General features: G+C 50.3%; 1 pseudogene; it reads right to left on the bottom strand.

Moving 5' to 3' along the window:
• Window positions 1-16185: 16185 nt before the first annotated feature.
• On the bottom strand, window positions 16186-19728 carry LOC138498112 (guanine nucleotide-binding protein G(i) subunit alpha-1 pseudogene; annotated as a pseudogene).
• Window positions 19729-20638: the final 910 nt, after the last annotated feature.

The following is a 20638-nucleotide window of genomic DNA, read 5'->3' as shown; positions in this document are numbered from 1 at the left end:
CTTACCTCCATTCCTTACCCGTGGCCTGTCCTGGGTCAGCTTACCTTCAGTCCTTACCTGTGGCCTGTCCTGGGTCAGCCTACCACCTGCCCTTACTTGTGGCCTGTCCTGGGTCAGCCCATCTCCAGCCCTTACCTGTGGCCTGTCCTGGGTCAGCCAGTCTCCAGCCCATACCTGTGGCCTGTCCTGGGTCAGCCCATCTCCAGCCCTTACCTGTGGCCTGTCCTGGGTCAGCCAGTCTCCAGCCCATACCTGTGGCTTGTCTTGAGCCAGCCTGCCTCCAGCCTTACCTGTGGCCTGTCCTGGGTCAGCCAGTCTCCAGCCCATACCTGTGGCTTGTCTTGAGCCAGCCTGCCTCCAGCCTTACCTTTGGCCAGTCCTGGGTCAGCCTACCTCCAGCACTTTCCTGTGGCCTGTCTTGAGCCAACCTACCTCCAGCCTTACCTGGGGCCTGTCCTGAGCCTGCCTGCCTCCAGCCCTGACTTGTTGTCGGCACTGGGTCTGCCCATCTTCAGACTTACCCGGGACTTGCCCAGTACCAGCTAGCCTCCAGCTGTTCTCTCTCTTCCTGTTTTGCCTACCTCCGAACCTAATCCTGCAAACCTCTGGAACTATCAGCACCAACCGGACTTTTCTATCAACTGTAATACCTCACTGTTACATTGGTTCCGGAAGATTCATGATATCTACAATCGGCTCTACCTGAACTACAGTGTCACCAACCTGAGCCATCAATCCTCGAGTCACGCTCATCTGGCGAGTACTTATCGTGACATTGGGGGTCGGTCCAACCTTCACCCAGTTCCTCTTTTGGGTGGTGGAGGGGCTGATTCCTCGTGCCGCTAATTCATCAGTTCCTGGACTCCAGACTGGCGACCTCAGCAAGACCAACCACCAAGATTACAGGTACGCGGTCCTCTCGGGCCGATCAGCTTAAAAGATTGAGACGCCTGCCTTCAGATTCGGAGATGGATGAATCGCAAGAAATGAGGAACGAATTGCTGGCACTCAGAGCTGAGATGACCGCCCTGCATCAGGAGAATCAAACATTACGCCAAATGATAACACAAGGAGCACCCAGTTCTTCTCAGATAGAGGGACCATTGGCTCACACAACACCCATCAAATTCGACGGCGATCCTAGACGGGTGGCAGAGTTTTGTAACCACTGTAGGATCCATTTCCTCTTCAGGTCCACCCACTTTAACAACGATAGGGCCAAGATTGGCTATATCCTGGGGAATCTAACTGGGAACGCATTAGCTTGGGCAACCCCGTTTGTGGTCACGAACAGTCCTATTTTGAATGACTTTGCTGCCTTCAAAAAAGCCTTTCTGGAAGTATTCCAGACGCCGAACCTGGCCTCCGTCGCACAGAATCAGTTGATGGACTACAAACAGGGAAGCAATGACGTCATCACCTACATCAGTCGCTTCCGACTTTTGGCTAACGACTCTCAGTGGCCCGAAATTACACAGAAAACGCTGTTTCGTCGAGGCCTGAGAGAGGAGTACAAAGACGAATTACTCCACATCCCCGAGCCGGAGAGTCTTCAACTCTTGATTGATCAAGTACTTCGTATTGACCAAAGGCTAACCGAACGAAAGGCTGAGAGACGTCGGTTTGACAGAAGCGGTTCCCGGACGACCAACTCACCTGCTGGTTCATTTGGATCAACCGAGTCCGGATCTGAGCCCATGCAAGTAGGAGCCATGAGAGGGCCTTTGTCGGAAGAAGAGAAGAAACGAAGGAGGTCTTTGCGTCTGTGTCTTTACTGTGGAGCAGCTGGGCATTATCTGAGTATATGTCCTTTACGTCCGCAAAAGAAGAAGTCGGGAAACTAGGAGACCTGTCGTTTATAGGAAGGGCAACGACAGGTCCCATCTCCTCCTCAGACCCTTCGGTTATTTGTTCCATTCGTCGGCCCATGCAACCAGTGGTGCTACAGACCCTAAAGGTCAGGATTAAATTACCAGACAGAGACCTGGAGATATCTGGTCTGCTAGATTGTGGGGCTTCCGGCAACTACATCAACGAAACATTCGTCGCCCGACATAAAATACCACTCGTTTCCAGGCCTACTCCCTTGTCGGTGGAGCTTATTGATGGTACCCCCTTGTCTTCGGGGCCTATTAGCCAGTTCACGGTCGGATTGGCTCTTCAGATTACTGATCATTACGAGGAACTCTCCTTTGATGTTATTAAGTCACCTAACTACAAGATGGTCCTAGGACTACCATGGTTACAACATCACAATCCGTTGATAGACTGGAGAACTCAGACTTTAACCTTTTCCTCCGAAAGGTGTGCTCAAGGATGCAAGCTATCTGTTCCCACCATGACCGTTTCGACTTCCCTAAAGACGGACAACAATGGGGTTCATCTATGTTCCACGTCTCTGGTTCCACAGGTATATGCCGATTACAAACAGGTATTTTCTGAACCCGGCAACATACCCCTTCCTCCACACCGGTCCTTTGATTGCTCCATTGACCTGTTGCCGAACCATGTTATACCTCATGGGAAGTTGTACGCGTTGACCCGTGACGAGAAGCAAGTTCTTCAGGCATATTTATCTGAAAGTCTAGAAAAGGGGTACATTGTACCGTCAAAGTCACCTGCAGGGTTTCCCCTGTTCTTTGTAAAGAAGAAAGAAGGCACGTTGAGACCCTGTGTCGACTACCGACAGTTGAATGACATTACAGCCAAGGACCGGTACCCGTTACCTTTGATTCGTAGTATCCTTGAAACCCTGCATACTGCACGAATCTTCTCCAAATTGGACCTCCGTGGAGCTTATCATTTGATACGCATCAGGAATGGGGACGAGTGGAAGACAGCTTTCAAAACTTCTTTTGGGCACTTTGAATACCGGGTTATGCCCTTCGGCTTATGTAATGCCCCCGCTGTTTTTCAACGATTTATGGACCACATCTTTGGTGACCTGTTAGGATTATCCATTTGGGTTTATCTGGATGACATACTGATATTCTCTAAGTCCTTGGACGAGCATGTGGAACACGTTCGTGAGGTCCTTCATCGACTATCCATCAACAATTTGTTCGCCAAGGCAGAGAAATGTAGCTTTCACCAGACCAGTATCGAATTTTTGGGATTCATTATCAATCAAGAAGGAGTTGGGATGGATCCCAAGAAGGTTCTAGCCATACAAGAATGGAAACACCCACACGATATCAAGGCTCTCCAACGATTTTTGGGGTTCGCAAACTTCTACAGGCGCTTTATTCCACATTACTCGCGGATCTCAGCTCCCCTCACCAGTCTTACCAGCAGCAAGATCGCTTTCGAATGGAGTCCTGTGGCTTCCCAGGCTTTTGGAGTATTAAAATCGGCTTTTATGGCTGCTCCCATCCTGCGCCATCCCCAGGAGGACTTGCCCTACATTGTAGAGGCCGATGCTTCCAGCTTCGCGGTCGGAGCCGTCCTTCTCCAGAAAGATCCAGCCACGTTAGTGGAACATCCAGTTGCCTATTTTTCTCGCAAGTTGAGTCCCAGCGAACGAAACTACGCGGTGATAGAAAGGGAATTGTTGGCCATCAAGACCGCATTCGAGGAATGGAGACATTTTCTCCTCGGAGCCCGTTTTTCTGTAGAAGTGCGAACCGACCATCGCAATCTGCAATATCTTCGCTCTCTGCAATGTCGGACTCCTCGTCAAGCCCGGTGGGCCTTCTTCTTCTCTCCATTCGAGTTCCATGTCACTTATATCCCGGGAACTTCCAATATAAAAGCAGATGCTCTCTCCAGGTCCTTGGAAAATGTTGATGGGACGCAAGGTCCTGAACAGCCATTGATTTCTCCTCGCCATTTCCTGCTGGCTTTGTCCTCTCACCTTAAGTCCATCGCAGAAGCCACTCGGTTGGACCCCGAAAGAACAACCCTTCTTAGTCGTCACTCAGTTTCTGAACGAGAGGGACTCTTGTTTTTTCAGAAGAGACTTTACATACCTAAAGGAGCCATTAGGAGGGGCATTTTACATGGATTCCATGATTCACCCATAGGAGGACACCGTGGGGTCAGAGCCACTCGAGAGTTGATTTCTCGACAGTTCTGGTGGCCAGGTTGGGCGACTGAGGTCCAGAAGTACATCGACAGCTGTCCAATATGTGCACAGTGCAAGGTTCCCAGAAAACGGCCATTGGGTTTATTAATGCCCACTGAAACAGCTCTCTATCCATGGCATACAATCGCTACTGATTTCATTGTGGATTTGCCCCCATCTGAAGGTTACACCTGTATAATGGTGGTCGTAGACTGCTTCACTAAACTGGCTCATTTCATCCCATTTCGGAAGATCCCTACAGCTACCCAAATGGCTTCGGCATTTCTGCATGACATCTACCGGCTGCACGGCCTACCAGAGAAAATCATATCGGATAGAGGAACCCAATTCCTTTCTTCATTCTGGAAACAGGTATGCGGTCATTTAGGAATACATAGAGCTCTAAGCTCAGGCTACCACCCACAGACCAACGGGCTGACCGAAAGGACCAATCAGACTTTGGAGGGGTACCTCCGTTGTTTTGCTAATGCCACACAATCTAACTGGAAAGATGGACTAGATCTGGCCGAGGTTTCATATAATAACACCGTCCATGCTTCCACCGGAGTCAGTCCATTCTTCTGTTCCACTGGTTTACATCCTCGATTGATGCCCTTTCAACCCATTCCATCTAGTACTGTTCCTTCTGCTGATGATCTGGTCAAACACATTCGGAATCAACAAGAACTGGCAAGCAAGATCCTAAGTGAGGCCAAAGATCGGATGAAGAGACAGGCAGACAGGAAGAGGAGTGTAGAACCCGACTTTCAGGAGGGTGACAAGGTGTGGTTGTCCTCAAAGAATTTGCCACTCCGCAATTTGCCCGTCAAACTGGCTCCTCGATACTTGGGTCCCTTTGTTATTACCAAACGGTTGTCCTCCGTATCCTTTCGCCTACGCCTACCCTCTTCTTGGCATGTACATCCCGTTTTTCACGTGTCCTTGTTAAAGCCCTATGTGGTCGATGCTTATGGCCGCACTCCTCCCCGTCCGGCCTCTGTCCTAGTGCAGGGTGTCCCAGAGTTTGAGGTACACGAGATCTGTGATGCCCGTTTCCGTAGAGGGGTGCTCCACTATTTGGTTGACTGGAAGGGGTACCCAGCCTGTGACCGTACATGGGAGCCACGCCAACATGTACATGCTCCCCGGTTGATACGTGAGTTCTATGTACGGTTTCCCTGGAAACCCGGAGCTCCGGGCCTTCCTGGGAGGGGGCATAGTGTTATGTCACGCGGGAGATGGGGGTCTGCCGCTCTCTTCCCCTCCTGGCGAGTCTACCCGCGCATCTGCTTCCGGGGGCTCGCCGGGAGGGGAGTGGCGGGCTACAGGGCTGGCGGCCTTCGGCGCATGCGCGGAAGGCCTCTCTCTCGGCTCCGCGCATGCGCCGTGGGCCGAACTCATCTCCCTAGCGGGGCTTGCTTCTCAAGCCTCGTTATGGGTCCGCCGGCGTCCGGAAACGGAACGGCTTGCGTCCCAGGCCTTTCGGGCGCCGGCGGCCCATAAAAGAGGCCGCAATTCACAGCGAGTCGCGTCTCAACGCGGTTCGCTTCGCTCGCCTCGTTGTTCCTGCCTCTTACTTACCTGCGGCCTGTCCTGGGCCAGCTTGCCTCCTGCACTTACCTGTGGCCTGTTCTGGGCCAGCTGCCTCCTGCACTTACCTGTGGCCTGTCCTGGACCAGCTCTCTTCCAGCCTTACCTGTGGCCTGTCCTGGGTCAGCTTACCTCCATTCCTTACCCGTGGCCTGTCCTGGGTCAGCTTACCTTCAGTCCTTACCTGTGGCCTGTCCTGGGTCAGCCTACCACCTGCCCTTACTTGTGGCCTGTCCTGGGTCAGCCCATCTCCAGCCCTTACCTGTGGCCTGTCCTGGGTCAGCCAGTCTCCAGCCCATACCTGTGGCCTGTCCTGGGTCAGCCCATCTCCAGCCCTTACCTGTGGCCTGTCCTGGGTCAGCCAGTCTCCAGCCCATACCTGTGGCTTGTCTTGAGCCAGCCTGCCTCCAGCCTTACCTGTGGCCTGTCCTGGGTCAGCCAGTCTCCAGCCCATACCTGTGGCTTGTCTTGAGCCAGCCTGCCTCCAGCCTTACCTGTGGCCAGTCCTGGGTCAGCCTACCTCCAGCACTTTCCTGTGGCCTGTCTTGAGCCAACCTACCTCCAGCCTTACCTGGGGCCTGTCCTGAGCCTGCCTGCCTCCAGCCCTGACTTGTTGTCGGCACTGGGTCTGCCCATCTTCAGACTTACCCGGGACTTGCCCAGTACCAGCTAGCCTCCAGCTGTTCTCTCTCTTCCTGTTTTGCCTACCTCCGAACCTAATCCTGCAAACCTCTGGAACTATCAGCACCAACCGGACTTTTCTATCAACTGTAATACCTCACTGTTACATTGGTTCCGGAAGATTCATGATATCTACAATCGGCTCTACCTGAACTACAGTGTCACCAACCTGAGCCATCAATCCTCGAGTCACGCTCATCTGGCGAGTACTTATCGTGACATTGGGGGTCGGTCCAACCTTCACCCAGTTCCTCTTTTGGGTGGTGGAGGGGCTGATTCCTCGTGCCGCTAATTCATCAGTTCCTGGACTCCAGACTGGCGACCTCAGCAAGACCAACCACCAAGATTACAGGTACGCGGTCCTCTCGGGCCGATCAGCTTAACACATGTTAGCTGCGGCTGGGGTCTCCAGGAATATTGCTTTTCCTTTATAGAGAAACTTGAGGCGTGATGGGTAGAGCAGCATGTATTTTAAGTTGAGTTTCCTTAGTCGGGCTTTTATTGGAATAAAGGAGTTTCTCGCTCGTTGCACTGCAGGGGTATAATCAGGGTATATAACTATTGTCGAATCTTTTCTCTTTATCTCTCCTCCTTCTCTAGAGTATCGTAATATGGTTTCTCGATCTCGGAAATTTAGGATTTTGGCTATGATTGGGCGTGGATGGGATCCGGGCGGAGGACGTTTCTGAAGGGATCAATGGGCCCTTTCCACTGAGAACCCTTGGGAGAGGTTTCCCGGCCCTATTTCCTGTTGCAGCAATGTTTCGATAAAGTCTGTCGGGTCTGGGCCTTCCAAATCTTCAGGGACCCCTAGTATACGAATATTATTACGGCGGGCTCGTCCTTCGGCCTCTTCAGAGTGCGCCTCTAGCCTTGCCACTTTCTGTTCCAGATCTTGGACCGTTATCTTTAGGTCTCGGGTGTCCCCTACGTTTTCCTGGAGGGTGGTTTCTGTCGCCGTGACCCTTTCAGTTAGGTTGCGGGTGTCCTGGCGCATGAGCTGTATGTCCGATTTCACCTCAGCCTTCCTTCGAGTGATGTACGGAGGGCAGCTATTGCTTGTAGGACTTGCGTATGCTTGAGATCCTCCCCCTGTTGGGACAATTCTTCGGAGGGTTCTTGATCTTGTAGTGACTGCCTTTGCGGCTTGACTGTCGTGCAGGAATCCATTGTGACCAATTTCGGTCTGTTCTTGGGGGGAGACATCCCTTGCTTTTAAATCTGTAGGTTCAGTTCTGTGCTGTGTGCAGATCTATCCTGCGCCCTTTATTGTTAGCTTCCGTGTTTCAGATACCAGTTATGTCCTGTCGATCAGGATCCCTTAACAGTTTCGCATCTGGTGGCCTAGGTGTAACATTAACCTCCCAACCCCGCCTCCTTTATCTTCGGGGCAATTGGTTGGGGTGTAGCCGCAGCTGTTCAGATTGCCGACCTGGCCAGGTGTAGGCTTCGGCCGTTCGCTAGTTTCAGGGTACCAACCCCACCACTGCCTCTATGTCTAGCAATGAGGGTCCCCAGGGCCAATCTTCGGTTTCTCAATCAGTGTCTGTGGTCATGGGTTGTTTCAAAGGCTCCGGTCCGAGATGACGTTCTCCCACGAGCTTGTTTGGGTTTTTAAGTGATGGTCAGGTGGCTAGTGGCTCCTGCCTGTGTTGTCAGTGGGCTGCCGGCGGGTTGGTGTTTCCCCGTCGCATGTAAGTTCAGCTTCTAGGGGCTCTCTGTTCGCTCCAAAGCTTTTCTAAGAGTTTTGGTAATAGAGCTGTGGGTGGTTCCCCAGAGCGCTTCTGCAGCCTTAGGGGGCTTTACTGTTTCACGTGGGCCCCGCCTCGTAGGCCGATCCGGCAGGGCGGGGGTCCGCTCCACTCTCGTACCTCGACCTCGGGTGGGCCGGGTGACACAGGGGGGGGTATGGGACTCTGGTTTCCCTCCTCCTCACTTGCTGTGGAGCGTGCCCGCCAGCCGCTCTCAAGGCCTCCGCACTCCTTCTTCCGCACCGCAGGTTGCAGCTCCTCATGGCCCTCTCGTGTTCCACAGGGATCACGCCTCCTCTCCCGACCCTCTTTCGGGGCACACCGCTGCTCCTGATGTCTCGCGCCACAAGTCAGCCCCGCCTCCGGCTGCTGCCTTCGCTCCGTAGTCTAGGGGGGTGCAGTCCCAGTCCCCACGGCACGGTCCGATATGACGTTCTCCCACAAGCTTGTTTGGGTTTTTAAGTGATGGTCAGGTGGCTACTGGCTCCCGCCTGTGTAGTCAGTGGGCTGCCGGCGGGTTGGTGTTTCCCCGTCTCATGTAAGTTCAGCTTCTAGGGGCTCTCTGTTCACTCCAAAGCTTTTCTAAGAGCTTCGGTAATAGAGCTGTGGGTGGTTGCCCAGAGCGCTCCCACAGCGTTAGGGGGCTTTTCTGTTTCATGTGGGCCCCCCCCTCGCAGGCCGATCCGGCAGGGCGGGGGTCCGCTCCACTCTCGTACCTCCACCTCGGGTGGGCCGGGTGATACAGGGGGGGACTCTGGTTTCCCTCCTCCTCACCTGCTGTGGAGCGTGCCCGCCAGCCGCTCTCGAGGCCTTCGCACTCCTTCTTCCGCACCGCAGGTTGCAGCTCCTCAAGGCCCTCTCGTGTTCCGCAGGGATCATGCCTCCTCTCCCGACCCTCTTGCGGGGCTCACCGCTGCTCCTGGTGTCTCGCGCCACAAGTCAGCCCCGCCTCGGGCTGCTGCCTTCCCTCCGTAGTCTCGGGGGGTGCAGTCCCAGACCCCGCGGCACCTCCGCACAACCACCGGAGCTGGGATGGAGCCGGGGAGCAATCGGTCCGCTTCACCCGCCTCAGTGCAGGAGCGTGTCTCCTATTGCAGTACGTTGCAGGGCGACCTGGGTTGGCCGCAGCTCTGGCCTCGGTGCGCAGCGGGCGCGGCCATCTTGTGGGTCCCAGGGGGTGGACTTCAGGCTTCCCGTTTTCTGCCTTCCGCTGCTCCGGTTCGACCCAAGGATCGGGTCGAGTGTTGGGAAGTGGTTCCCCTTCAGTTTTATTCGGTTTGTTCCTGGTTCGCAGACCAATTAAGGCGGTATTTGTTCTATTTGGAAGGATCTCGGACGAGCTCTACAGGAGCCTGTCTTTACAGCATGCGTGCAGACCACGCCCCCCCTGATCATGAATCCTATAAGGCCTACTAGAGCTTTGCAGGACAAGTGGTCAGGCCCTTATACAGTGGTGGAGTCACTGGGTGAGGTCAACTATTTAGTGGACCTTGGAAGGGCTGGTCAGGCTCTATAAGTGTTCATTGATATGATATTATATGGCATTTATAACACGCCTATACACAAGTGTTTCAAGGCGTGACGAGGCAAGGGAGGGGGAAACAAGGGGGGACAGACAACGATCTTACTAGGCCAGGTGTCATTCAGATTGCGCAAGTGCAGGGAAGGAGGGAGAGGGAAAGTGCGTGGGGGGGGGAAGTGCAGTACATGGAAAGTAGAATAAATAAGATAATAAAACGGCCAGCTGGTGGCAAGTGCGAGGTAAGTGCAGGCATAAGTGCTGGTAGGGGGACTGTAGGGATGCAGAAAAACAGTCCCAGGGGTTGCCAGGGAGGCAGTACAGGTGTGCAACTGGCGGGGCCTGGGCCCAAGATCAGAAAGGGTGGCCAGGTAACCAGTGCAGTTTCAGCCAGGAATTCAGCTGGGGAAAGAGGGAGAGAAAGCAGAGGCAAAGAGGAAGGTTTTGAGGTGCTTCCGGAACCGGAGATGGTTCCCCTCAAGTGAATTGACTGACGGCTTTCATCCGAAGAGTTGAAATTGCTGCACTGCTACTGGCTTCAGATGTTGAGTAAGAGGAGTCAGAACCTCTCCCTGACCTGTTCCAAGGCAGCCCTTCAGACAGCTCCATCAAGGGTGTCCGAGTGGCCCCTCACCTGACTTCTGATAAGCAAGCAGAGGTGAAAAGTTTGCTTAGGCAGTTTTCCCCCTTGTTCTCACAGTCGCCTGGTTTGACACCTTGGTGCAAACATGATATTGACACAGGAGACAGTGTACCTACCAAATGTAGGGCATACAGAATGTCAGACAAAGTAAGGTCTTACATTAAGACCGAGGTCAACAAAATGTTGGATCTTGGGGTGATTGAACCCTCTAGTAGTCCTTGGTCCATCCCTGTGGTTTTGGTTCCAAGGGCAGGTACTTCTGAGTTGAGGTTCTGCGTGGATTACAGGGCTCTGAATGCTGTCACCAAGACAGATGCAAACCCCTTGCCTCGAACAGATGAGCTGGTGGATACTTTGGGTGCCTCCAAGTACCTCAGCACATATGAGCTCACGGCAGGCAATAAGCAAATAGCTCTTGCAGAACATGCCAAGGAGAAGACACCTTTCTCAACACCAGAGGGTCTTTACCAGTTCAGGGTAATGCCTTTTGGGTTGAAGAATGCACCTACCACTTTCCAGAGGCTTGTGAATCAGGTGTTAAATGGGTTGGATGAAGTCTGTCTTGCATATCTGGATAATATAGCAGTTTTCAGTGCCACCTGGGAAGACCATGTGAAACACCTTGGGATTGTGTTACAGGCTCTTCAGAAAGCCCACTTGACCATAAAGGCCAGTAAGTTCTGGATTGGACAAGGATCAGTGGTCTATCTTGGATAAGAAGTAGCTGGAGGGATGATACAGCCTCTACCCAGTAAAGTACACGACTGGTCTACTCCCACCACTCAGACTCAAGTGAGAGCCTTTTTAGGACTCACTGGGTATTACAGAAATGTCATGGCAGACTATGGCACCATAGCTACCCCTCTGACTGCTCTCACCACTCCAAAGAAACCCAAGAAGGTAACTTGGTCTGAAGAGTGTGAGAAGGCCTTCAATGGCTTAAAAGACTCCTTGTGCTAGGCCCCTGTTCTCAGGGCCCCTGATTACCAAATACCTTTTATTGTGCAGACAGATGCCTCTGACACTGGGATAGGAGCTGTACTATCACAAGTAGATGAGAAGGGTAAGGAACACCCTATTGGCTTCATTAGTCACCAGCTTATGGACAGAGAGCTCAGATGGTCCACAGTAGAGAAAGAATGTTTCTCTGTTGTGTGGGTCCTAAGGAAGCTGAGGCCCTACCTCTATGGGACCCACTTCACTGTGCAAACTGACCATAATCCCTTAAAGTGGCTAATGAACATGAAGGGAGAGAATCCAAAGTTGCTCAGGTGGTCCATAAGTCTGCAAGGCTTTGACTTCACTATTGGGAATAGGCCAGGTGTCCAACATAGCAATGCTGATGGGTTGTCCAGAATGTTTACCCGACCTGAACATGAGACTCATCCAGGGGTGGATTAGTTCCCCCTGTCCTTAGTCTGGGAGGGGTGAGTGTTAGGAAAGATTACATTTTATATGTAATTTTCCCTCCAGTTGTACACCACCAAACTTTTTGCTGCTGTTTAAACACCTTAGTCTGACTTTGCTAGGGCAGCACAGCCTTCTGCTGCACTCCTCTGGGCTTTCGCTCACTTGTTATGGGGAAACTGACATGCCCTTAAGACAGTCAGTGCTGGGAGACTTTGTTTCCCATAGTCCTTTTCCAATGTTGCAACTTTTCTGCAACATGTAACAAGTGCACAATGTACCTTAAAGTACAGTGCACTTGGGTCTCATAGTCATTTCCAAAGAACCTAGATACACTTGTAGGACTTTTTGGGAGATGTGCAGATGTGTCATGGACACGGCCGGTGACAGCTTATCTTTTCATATAATTATAAACCTTTCCTGCCATTTAAACTGTGTTAACCGCATTTGGCGCTAATAGGTGGCCTGGCTCCAAAATGCCAATGCCGCGAGGTTCTTTGTCCTGTCCTTTGGCCATCTTGCCCCTTTGCCTTCCCCAGGTCGGGCCGCCCCGGGTCAGTCCTTATTTGGTCATGCAGTTTCCCGCGGAACGCCAAGCTTTTGTGGGCTTCTGCATGCCTTGTGTGTGTGCCTCCAGGATGTGGGCTGCAGTGTCTGTCCCCTACACATCCTGGGTGCAAGAGAGTCTGGAGTGTTGTGAATGCATGGGACCACCGTGGTCCGCGATTGGTCCAAGTATCGCATTTGCGTTTGTGAGCAGATCTCCCATTGGGTCTTCTCCGTTTTGGTGTGAAGGGAACTTTGGATAAGAGGAGGCCAAAAACACCCATACCATGTCTATCTCTGGAGCTCTCACTGAACGAAGGATATGATCCAAGTATCCTGAAACTAAGAAGCCGAGTCGAGGAACCGCTGGTGAACCGCTGGAAGGTTTGGCACCCTGAGCCCGCTGTCGTCCCGTGGGACCCCTCTACATCTGGTCATCCTAGAAGATCTGCAAAGACGCTTCGACCCATTAGAATAGTGGGACCAACTATTCTCGGCACATTCAACAAATCCTGCAAGTAAGCCTTCTCGGAAGTGTCCCTGGGCCAACCAGTGGGCTGACCAGCTTACGCAGGACCTTTGCTCTGTCTCTGCCGTCGTTTCGAGGAGGCCCTCGAAACTTGGTATACTGCTAGCTCCGTGTCCCTGGCAGCCTCACACCGAATTTCGAACACTTGCTATTCCCATGTCTGAAGTGAGACGAGTACGCCAGGACCGGAGTAAACGCAGTTACTGTGTTGCCCAGCAGTGGCAATGATCTTTGCAGGTGCGCTGCATTTGAGACCCTCTTGCCCCTGAAGCCTGCTGCAGTAAAACTGGCCTAATCCAACCATCAGGAGCGGGGAAATCGCCACTGTCCCGTTTGGGAATCATCGCTGTATCGCCGGAAAAGAAAGCTGCAGAGACGTCCTTTTTGTCGCATTTGAACCTGCAGCCGCAGTGGACTCAACTGGCGAAGTTTAGTCCGGAGTGCGCATGGGGCCGGTGAGTAACCCTAACCTTAACCGGCGGCCCCTAGCGCCTCCATCTGTTTTTACGCACGAGTGGCCCATGGGGGTCCCTCTCCTTTCCGCTGCTAGTGCAAACTAGCGACCTATTACCGAACCTTGGAATCACCTCTGCCTTCAAGTGAGGCCCTCCTCGAATAGTGGGAATCTATTCTTCATTGCCTCACCCACCTTCCTGAGCTGCTAGAGACTCCTGAAGAGACCCTGTTTTGCTCAACAACCGTGTGCACCTGCACTACATGTACTATTGAGCATAAGGCTCCTCTCTTCTTAGGGCTTGGACTACCTCTTAGTTAGGTGTGTGTTTGATGTTGAACGGGACTAAAGACTATCTGCACTGCCTATTTTCCTTCCCCTCTAGGTTGTGAACATATTTCGTGCCTTTATCCCTTTAAACCCCAATGGTCTTGTATATATCTTGTATGGATTGTGTTGTGTTGGTTTAGTAAGATTGCTGTGATTCTTTTGCTATGTGTTGAGTTACAAAAGCCTTGTAATAAATGTGTTTATATTTTTGATATGTACACCTGTCTGGGAGTAATTTGTAAGTGTCCTTGCTCTGTGTGCTCATTGAGGTCCTTCAGTCACCCTCACCCCTCCTGAGACTTAGTCTTGACCGCCTGCCATAGCTACCTTGATTGGTCTGGCTTGTCCAGAGGTTACCCTGTTCCAAGAAACTAGGCTGGCCTTCTGAACCTCTGCCCACCAGGTCAGAGTTCAGAAATCCGTCTTAACACTAGCCTGATGCCATTTCATCCTTTTCCTGCTCCAAATGGAATCATTTCCACTTTTCCTTTTTTGGCTAACCCCGGTTATTCCTGTTATAACCCTGGTTATCTCTCGCATCAAACAAAATAAAATGGCTGCTTTTTCATTTCTAAAAAGCCTTGCTGATGCGTTGTGGGCCACACATATAGCTATCAAGGGGCACCCTCTTCTCTGTCAAATATTTTAACTACTTCTGGACGGAATAACCCCAGACTACACCTGAAAATCGACTCAACACTTCATGCCATTTTCTGCTCAAATTTCCAAGGCTACGCTGACGACACTCAACTCATTTTCAGGCTGCCCTTGGCCACCTTCTCTCCCGTCTCTGATTGCCTAACTGCCATTCAAGATTGGTGTGCCCCCAATGAACTTTATCTGAATGCCAGCAAGACTGAGATCCTCCTCATCGGCACACCTTCACCATCCTTTCCCCTCACTCTCTGGCCAGCTTCCCTTGGCCCTCCTCCTACCCCCACCTGCGAGGCTAAGAACCTCGGGTCATCTTTGACTCCACCCTTTCCTTCTCCGCCCACATCTCAGAGGTCTCTAAAAAGTCAAACTTCCTACTGCACCTCCTCAAAGGTACTCTGCCTTTCCTCTCCTTCCCCCAGAAGCGCATGGTATCCCAATGGATACACTCTACCAGAGTAAAACAATATTTTAGCCAAAATAATACTTGCCAAAATTAAAAAGCATGACCCAGAAATGGGCTGGCCGATCAAAGACTCTGCCAGCTTTCGTATGGCAATGCAGTATGTAGCCTTTGCATGAGATGCTAGATATTCAAGATTGGAAAAGGTAGCTTTAATGTGTCTGGTCATAGCTCACAAACATGGGTAACCTGGCTTAGCACCTTTACCATAGGAGGTCCCTGTGAACTTTCACATACATACAAAACGTCTAACTCAGCCCAAGTTCCATAAAAACGGACAGTCCTTAACATTCTTCATCTTCAATTCTCCCAGCACCAAGGAATAATACCCCTTTAACAGAACTCTGTGCCCCCTCCACTAGAGACCCTCTCCCCTTTTATTTTCCCTTTTCAGACTTGCCACTGTTCTTTCTGCTAACCAACACTAGTTCACTTGTCCTGACCATTTTCAACACTATCTCCCCAGAACTACCATTTACAATTAATTTCCTATATGCGCCAGGCGAGCCCCGTCTCACAAAAAAACCTTGCAAATCCCTCTTGCTTGATCCCTTTATAGAGGAGAACATCCACCGTCCTATATATACGGAACCTTCGCATCTCTTTAACCTTTTCAATCTTCTCTCCATGAGCGCTACACACCAAGCCCCTCTACAAACGCTACATGATAAGGCTGCTATCCACCCTCCCAAGCGTTCAGTCATTGCTTCCTTGTATGGATGTTGTTCCCCTTCATTTCTTTGGTCACAACCATACTGGCGTTCCCATACCAGGTGATTCTCCCCCAGGCGAAGGATAACAGCCTAAGCACCCTGAACTTCCCATACAGAGCACAGAGAATCTGCAGGAGAGGACTCCATAGCAGTCCCTCTGAGCCTCACAGGATACTTCTTTGTATCCCTTCCAGGATTGCCAGCCAAAGGATCCCGCTTGCACGTGGCTGTCAGCCAATTTAACAACCGAATGTTCACAGATACACATGTCTGTGGCCTTTCCTTCCTTGCGCCCTTCAGAATATACAGAAACACATAACGGAGTGGGGGGAGTGTAAGAGCAAATAGCAATCTCATTTCATCCCACCCACCTCATGCTGCCATATATATTCCTTGTAACTCCTGTACTCTTGCAACTGCCTCTTGGAAAGCATACAGCTACCAAAATACACCAGCTGGATGAAACCAAAACCTAGAACATGGAGTAAGTCTGGAACGCAGGCACGAAGCAGGGAGCGGGCTGAAATCCAGGCTGGGTCGCCGTAACCACAGGCAGCGCTGAAGCAGTCAAGAAGGTTCCAATCATTGGCACCTTTCCAGTGACACAAACCAGGCAGCCCTGTACACTGACTGATGCAAAGGAGACATTAAGGCTGTAAGGGACAATTAGCGCTCTGCACTGAAAGATAAAAGCAGCCAGCGTCCTACATTGACTGGAGAGAAATGGAACCGGGAGCACTGCACATTAATTTATACAAAGAATCAAGGAAAGTTATGAAACGTTGTTTGTTTTAAAGAAGTGTCTATGGTCAAAGATTATTCAAGGGAATTCAATGGGCTTAATGTTTGCACTTATGAGATTTTTCCAAAGAATCAATTTAACGAGCAAATAGATAAATTGAGAAATTTTACATTATGATGGAGTTGTATTTTTAGGAATTAATTTAAACAAAATGACTAAATTGTTAAAGAATTGAAATAAGGTGATGATGAGGATGAATTACAAAATGTGTTTTTAAGTGTATTCTTTCTTTTCCAATTATATTTGATAACTAGTTTGCACCTTATAAATATGAAATGTAGTAAGTGTCCCCTTTAATTGAATGTGACATGTGATATGATGCACGTGATGCTAAATGTTAATTGAGTGCAAGGTTTGTTTTAAACCATTTACACTAAATTAAATTAATAAAATAACAAGGAAGGTTATAAACACAGTTTGATTTGCATATAAGGGGATGGAAGCCTGTAGTGTAAAGAAAGGCATCATTCTACATTGACAGACATGTGATGCCGAGAGACACCTCCCGTAATCACTGCAGAGTGCAGAGTTCCATATGGATGGATGAATTTAACCCACACATAAACACCCAACAACTCGCTTTCCCGGTGGCTTACCTCAACAGAATCTGTGGACTGTAACAAGGCATGTAATTAGAATAAAGCCCGGTAGGTTATAATGCTCAACTCCAGTCGCACCACTCTATAAGAGATAATGCAGCTAAAAAGCCAGTCAAGGCGCATCCCTGGGAATGCCACTGACTTGTCCAAAGATTTGGCAACATCAACATTTTTCAATCATTCGATAAAGTGAATGGACCGCTTGCCATGTGAACTTCGCCAGGGTCTTTGCCATATAACAAAATGATACACTTATAAATCTAACAGTATGATGATTTAAATGTTCAAATGCTTACGATACCAGACTATGGAAGGCTTGTACTAAAAAATAAAGGGAGATGGCATGTGCTGTAGTTGACAAGTTGGCAGGTCTTCAGCATAAGGTTCTCTACGATCAGTGTAAAGTAGGGGTGCACTGCTCGTTTTTCTGGATGGCCGAAATGTACCACACAGGTTGGTTTGAATGTATTAATATGCCCGCATAAATATCACCATACAAATATATCCCCATATTTTTGCCGCAATATGAAGGCATGGAACCTGCGGGAGACACCCCCACCCCCAAAAACCACAAAATGTATCCCCCCAAAAATATCGCCTATGGCCGTTCCAGACGACCATATATACGGCGATATTTTTGGTGGGGATAATATGCAGTGATACCCACAGGTATTATACAGCGGGTCAGACTGTCCATGAGGATGACCAGGTGGTAGCAGCGCTGGGGCGCAAATTTGAGTTAAGAGAAAACAAGTGCTATGAAGTGCATTTTTTTAATCTCCTGTTTTAACATAACCTGTGTGATACATTGCCTTGTAAAGGCATTGTCACTTTGATGTATTATTATGAGACTGAAATCATGCTTTTCAAAAGTGAAACAGTGGGTGTCAGGATGCATAGACAAAAATTGGATGACAGAGGCTTCACGCACCTGACATGAGAGAGACACAGACTTTTGGCAAGGCAACCCTTCATCATAAAACTCATGTGACTTGGGGGGCCATAAATAATGTCCTGGCGTGCTGTATCCAGTAGAGTAATGCTGTGATTGTCTGTCTGTAGCCCCTGGAGCGAGAAGACCAGTCTATGGTGGAGTTTCCTCAAGGGACACTAACATTCCTCATGTTAGCACCCAAAAATGTTGCGAGAAGACCTGTCTATGGTGTAGATTCCTCTAGGGACACTAACATTCCTCATGTTAGCACCCAAAAATGTTGCGAGAAGACCTGTCTATGGTGGAGATTCCTCAAGGGACACTAATATTCCTCACATTGGCGTTGGTTCCCAAAAATGTCTATCAGTGCGAAAGGTCAGATTACGATCTTCAAGATTAATACATTCCTGCGTAGTAACCCGAATGTGGATCCACGCCAAGGCGCCCAAAACTAGTAACAGTGAAGATATACTCAGTGATTGCTTCAAAAACCAACTGCATGATCCGTGTGTCTGTGGCACAGGTGAAGTGCGTGATTACATCCTCAGAGTCTCGCATGGTGTTCAGCCCTTCAAATTGACACTGAACGTAGGCGGCCACATCTTCAAACGAATTGGGACCTGTGTACTCTGGATAGCAAATTGTGAGTGGATTCCTCTTTATTTTTTTCTCAAACAGATCCCGCTTGTTCATGAAGAGAATTTTTGGGGTTCCCCTCAGCCACCTGTTGTTGCAGATGCAGCGGAAGAGCTGCATGCTCTGGTGCATTCGGTTCATTTGCTCGCCATCGGACGGCACATGGTCATAGTCACTGAGAGCCACACAGACTATGACCGCATTCACATCCGCAAAACATTCAATCCACCTTTGGCTCTCTGGCCTCTGACCACGAACATCAAAGACCTTGAACTCGTAATCTCTAATGCTGCAGCATTCTTCTGTGATGCCCGATGTCTTCCCGCTAGCTCGCAGCAAGTCTTGCTCAGTGGGGACATAAGTGTGTTGGCTTATCCTTTCCAAGTCGTTCAAGTAATAAGCTGCAGAGTCACTGAGACCACACCTCTGGGACCTGCGGAAGCATTCTTGCACACCACTGTCCTCCCATAACCGCTTCACAGCTCCAAAGAGTTCAGGGGTCATCACCCTCTTGTCGACACATCCACCTAATAAGAACAGCTGCCGGGCATCCTCAGCTCTTCCAGAATCACTGAAGTCTATGTTTAGTCTGGTCATGGCCTGTACTATGGCAGTGATGTACTTGATAGTGTTATTGTACACCAGCGCCTTGCCCTGTCGCCGCTCTTCCTGAGAGAATCCCTGGCCACAAATGATCTTCAGCTGCTTCATAATGGTGCTCTTGCCACACTCGGGCATCCCCACCAGCAACAGTTTCACTTCCCTGGATGGTTTCTTCAGGATGTCGCGCCGCAGTCGCCGCTCAATCGCTTGGCTTCTCTTGGCCGCAGCCCTGTTCTGGGTGCTCAGTGGGCAGCCCATGAGTGACTGGAGGGTCGAGGCCTTCAGCAAACTCTGAAGACATGCACCGATCCGAAAACAACACCGTGCCCTGCAGCTGGACTTTCCATATTACAACATGTTGCACAATCTGATTGCCACATCATTCTCAAGACTGTGGGACAGGGAATAAAATAAGCCCAACTCTCAAAAGACAGCAGCCTAAAACCCAACCGTCCAGTGACGACGCTAGAAAGCCGTTCCCATTCTAATGCGTAGGTGCCTTTACTGTGTTCTACACTGTCCGTGTATCTACACCTGCGGGGGCAGGGCAGGAGTCTTCCGCCCCCCACCCCACAGCACGCCCTTCCCGCGCTGCACTGTGACGGGCCCACTCGCGTTTCAGTCAGGCCTTTCCCGCGCACTGGAGAGCTCCGGAGATGAGCGCGAGCCTGTATGCGGACGACTACGGTAGGAGAGCTGACCATGGCCCGGCCGGGGCTACCCTAAACAATACGGTACCCGCTGATTGGTGAAATACGCCTGACGCGCCAAAGCTTTGGACGCCTGCAACAAAGCTGCGGCGGTGACGTCAGCGTACGACGCGCATCGCCGTTGGTTGACGGTATCGGGCTTTGGGGTGGGGATGGTGACGTCATGTCTGCCAAGGCCGACGCTTGGACGTGAAGATACCCAAGAAATGCTCCGGCTATTGAGTTGAATCTAATATTTAGCAACAAACAACTTAATTCAAAATGTATTCATCTAATGTAATTATTTAAAATCTTAATGATTATATACAAGTAAATAAAAAAAATGTAATTATAAACATGACTAAGAGCGACATCTACTGGCAAAGAGCAGTATTGTCACTCATCTTTGTATGTTCTACTCAAAGAAGAAATCTGGTCGGGAAAGTCAGTTGGAGAGCCTGGCTCAAGGGCAATATTGGGAGACTGCTGGTTCTGAGCCCTAGCTAGCCCAGGCCCACTTAAAGCCCCGGTCAGCAATCTCAAACAAAAAAGGATTCCGTGTCCCTCTTCCTCCTCCCAGTACTTCTCTGCAGTGGTGGAAATGGAAAAAAATGTGAAGGGGATCCAACAAAGGGCCAGAGTGGGGGAGGAGTTTGGAGGAGGCAGAGATGGCAGTTGAACTCCAATCAAAAGATGTTCAAAATAGTTTAAAAATGGCGTAATTTCGTTCATGGCTTGAAAAGTAGACACACTATAGTAAGATATCATAGCTCTCAACTCACACGCTTTTGGTGGGTGTCACCCGCCTTGTAAACAGCGGACTCACCCGCCAGGCCTCCTGCACGCCCATTCGTTTCAATGGGCCTCTCACCCGCCAAAAATAAAATTGGTTGTTTTCACCCGCCTTTGCGACAGAAATGGTTGAGAGCTATGCGATATGCACGTTCGTACATTACTATGGTTTGTGTCCTTTCCAAGCCATCTTCTAAAGTCTACAAATACCGGAATCTGATTGGAAAAGGCAATGATCAC

Source organism: Ambystoma mexicanum, chromosome 5q (genome assembly GCF_040938575.1).
Source record: "Ambystoma mexicanum isolate Mex_15411 chromosome 5q, UKY_AmexF1_1, whole genome shotgun sequence".
Classification (NCBI taxonomy): Eukaryota; Metazoa; Chordata; class Amphibia; order Caudata; family Ambystomatidae; genus Ambystoma; species Ambystoma mexicanum.
The sequence above is the reverse complement of the archived record's forward strand: the minus strand, read 5'-3'. Positions and strand labels throughout refer to the sequence as shown.